This window comes from Mauremys reevesii, linkage group 3 (assembly GCF_016161935.1).
Source record: "Mauremys reevesii isolate NIE-2019 linkage group 3, ASM1616193v1, whole genome shotgun sequence".
NCBI classification, from domain to species: domain Eukaryota; kingdom Metazoa; phylum Chordata; order Testudines; family Geoemydidae; genus Mauremys; species Mauremys reevesii.
The window spans coordinates 19,826,263-19,829,376 of NC_052625.1; the positions used below are offsets into that span (position 1 = coordinate 19,826,263).

Here is a 3,114-nt window from a genome sequence, read left to right on the forward strand (position 1 = left end):
CTGAGTGAGGGGAGATATCAGCCTCTTAAGGGCCTAACCGGCTCCTACTACTTCAGGAAATAGGAAGCTCCCTGAGAAGCTGGTGTTAATCTGTCCAGGCTCCTGGGGGTGCTCAAGAGGTACATAAGAGGCTCCTCCTCCTCTCTCTCCCTGAAGCTCCTGTTGCTTTCTGTTATTCCCTCTCACCTTTTCTCCTGCCTGCCTGTTATGTCTCTTGGGCCCCCTTTCTCCAGCACAGCACTCCACCATCTCTGTGCATCTCGAGCAGCGAGAAAACATATGCACCAGCACCAGACACAATTTTTCTACACTCTGGGTCCTAGTGGCGCCCGCCCACAGTCTGGCACCTGTGGCTGCCGCCTCAGTTCGCCTCATGGTAAGGCACGGAGAACCTAGCTCCCACTGAGGTCAGCCAGGAAGGCTGGATGTGCACATTGCAGGAAATAGACGGTCAGGGCAGCATAATCCACTGAAAAAACCACGTCTTGCTAATTGCAAATCAGGCTCTCCCAGTGTGGCTCTTCGTCCTGCCTCTGTTGGCTGGAGCATGAGCAGAGCTTTATGAGACAGCTGCTGTGGCTGTGGCCAGCCATTGAAGCGAGTTTCCCATCGTCTCTCTTCTGGCTGTGGATGTTCAACTGCAGCAGCCCTGCAAAGGCACCGGCCTCGCTCTCTAATGTCTATTCTCCCCTTGCTTGCATGGCGCTTCATGGACCATGGAGTAGCCTCATGAAAACATCCCAGTTGTTGACACAGGCACCAGCACCAATTCCACAAGCTAAAGTCCCCTTTGCAATCCAGGGAATCAGCCTGGGTTGTCTGGAGCGCAGGGTGTGGCCCATGGTGACTGCAGACACTGCCTCTGCTGCACAACCACTCCTGGGACCCTCTAGCCCATCAGCACTCGGCTCTCCCGCATTCTGCTGAGCGGCTGAGATCTGGGGGAACAGAAACCCTTTGTTAGAGATGGAAAATCTCCTCCCAGGAACACTTTGTCAATGGCTGCCAGAGGCCATCCCTGTGAAACCCCAAATGTGCAGCCCCTCGGATTCCCACAGGGGAGATCTCAGCTCATTCACTTGTCACCCGTGGCTGCAGTCTCTGACAGGGGGAATGTAGAGGAGGTTTTTGCCAATGGTCCCTTCTACAGGGCACAGAATGGGAGGAGGTTTGGCCTTGTGATGTGAGGCCTGGCTCTGAGAATCAGGGCTCCTGGGATCTGGGGCTCTGGAATGGGGTGTGGTCTAGTGAGTGGAGCTGGATTTGTTGACAGTGAGTGAGAGGGGCTTGTGCTGAAGGACCCTGGGTCAATCCCCACCAATTAATGTGATGTCTACATGTGGCCACGATTTTACTTACCTCTCAATGTAGGTTATTTAGCCCATTCCTGGACACATGTGTTACATCTGCTGCTGGCCATCCCTGAGATGTAGGTCCTTCATCCACACAAGGACATGGCACATCAAGGTCAATCCAGCAGCTCTCATCTGGTCTTCACCTCCGCAATGGACGGTGAGCCCTAGTCTGATCAGAGAAAGACAGGGTGGTGTCCTTCAGGGAATCTGCTGGTGCTCCTGTATTCCCTGCTCCACCTCACACCTCGACACGCTAAGGGTTTTCCAAAGATACCACTAATCTCAGATAAACAAAGCATCTGAGATGAGGTCAGTGTGGGTGGATTTACTGAGCAGACTGGTTCTAATGGAAGAACAGATTTCTCCCCTGCTCTGGGAGATTCCCATAGGAAAAGTCTCTGATGGTGGGGTGGGGCAATGCAAACCCTCAGCCTCTTGAATGGCAGGAAATCGGGACTCGGGGAGTTAAGGGGTGTCTCTGTCCTGCTGAAGGGAGCAGACCTGGAGAGCAGGAAGAGCACTAGTGGCATTGTAGGAAAGCCAGTGACTTCTACCTGTGAAGGTGGCTGAAGCTTCTGGCAGACATTAGAGTTCCGAATCCTTACATCTCCTTTGGGGATCTTTTTCATAGCAATAAAATAAGGACACCACACCGAGAATGACATTTGAATCCCAGGGAAAAGGGATGATCTCAGCCAGGCTACGTACCAGGAACCCATTTTTTGTCCCAAGAGCCACAATTACCCAGATGAGGTTTTCTTCCCCATTTGCTTTCAGGTTATTTACTCACAGTATTCATTTGTTTGCTTTGCCGGGTCTCCACTCTCTGCAGTTGTTCATTGGTTTTAGTAACAATCTTTCCGTTTTTGATTCTCTTTCCTCTTCTTACAGTGTAGCATCTGCTTAGCACTTTTTTTTTAAATAAAAATAAATTTAAACCAAAATCCTGATCTTACATTGAAGAGGAAGGTTTCCGAGAATTTGGCTGCAGAACTTTAGTGTCTGCATATTTCAGTCACTATTAATTATTCAGGTGCAGGCCTGATGCAATCTGCACACTCAAGAATGCCTATATGATGCACGGGGGGGGGGGGCCTTAGAATACCTGTTAAAAGAGAAGAAGAGAGTAGATTAAAAGGTGGGGAAATCAACCAATGTATCAGCACGTCTCTGCATCATTGAAGCACCAGGCATAGGAGCAAAACAGGCTAAAAATCCCCATGGTTCTTTCCCACTAGACAGACATCCAAAAAGAAAAAGGCTTTCAGACAATTATTTCCTTACACTCTGACGGGGTGAAATTCAGCCCTGTGCAGCCAGCCAGGGCAAGGTCTGTGCATCACAGCGGGGTTAAGTGGCACTTCACTGCCCAGGTGCTGGGAGACGTCGGTGGCACAGTTTTCCTCCTGGATTGGAACAGCCGGCTGGAATCCTGTGAGGTACAGAGCAGAGAGAGGTTAGGGCCACAACGTTCACCTCAGAGGCTGAGCTTCTACAGACTTTTGGGATGTTCCCATCTGAGGAGGAGGATTTTGGCCAGCCCCAGCTCAGAGCTTTCAGTCACTTCAACCAGTGATTCTCTGGCACAGTTGATCTAAAGCAGCTGAACTTTTCAGGCCTTGCCCCCATCTCCGACCCCCCTCCCACCTCGCATTGCCCTCTAACAGCCCTCTCCCTTCTCTCGATCCCTGCCAAGCCCAAATACAGAGCCTAGCCCACAATCCTCCTCTCTTAGACCCTCTCCTCACACAACCCTCCC

General features: G+C 51.1%; 1 long non-coding RNA gene across 1 annotated transcript; it reads right to left on the reverse strand.

Annotated features, from left to right (window-relative positions):
• Positions 1 to 388: 388 nt before the first annotated feature.
• LOC120399993 lies at positions 389 to 2,204 on the reverse strand. The gene is made up of 3 exons (XR_005595448.1): positions 2,146 to 2,204; positions 1,360 to 1,524; positions 389 to 938 (listed from the first exon to the last, which is right to left on the reverse strand). It is a non-coding gene; the product is annotated as an uncharacterized LOC120399993 (long non-coding RNA).
• Positions 2,205 to 3,114: the final 910 nt, after the last annotated feature.